Consider the following 506-nt stretch of genomic DNA (forward strand, 5'->3'; position numbering starts at 1 on the left):
GGATTCGCTCGAAGGCCACGCTTTTAAAGCACCCTAAAAGATAATCTCTTCTGCGCCAATGATGCACTTGTCTGCATTGGCGTACAGTTTGTTCGTGCGCATTCACTCGAGCACCGCTCTTAGATGGACGATGTGGTTCTCCTCATATGTCCTCTCGTGCTCTGCACGACTATGAACGAAAATGTCGTCAGAGTATGTCTGTGTATACGCCCTGTGGGGCCTAAACACTTGCGTCACAAGACGATAAAATGTTGCTGGTGCATTTGACAGCCCTTGGGACATCACCAGCCACTCCCAGAGCATGTCGCTCGGAGTGCTCACCGCTGTTAGCGGAATAGCACTCGCTCTCATGAGCAATTGGTAACACCCATCGACCAAGTCGAGTGCACTGTACTTCGTACTCCCACCATGTTGTTTTGAAGAATATCCTTTCTAGGAATCGGCGTCTGTGCCAGAATGGTGGCAGCGTTGAGCTTATTGTAAGCATGAACGATACGCCACTTGCC

This window comes from Plasmopara halstedii (genome assembly GCF_900000015.1).
Source record: "Plasmopara halstedii genome assembly, contig: Scaffold_3109, whole genome shotgun sequence".
In the NCBI taxonomy this organism is placed as follows: domain Eukaryota; phylum Oomycota; class Peronosporomycetes; order Peronosporales; family Peronosporaceae; genus Plasmopara; species Plasmopara halstedii.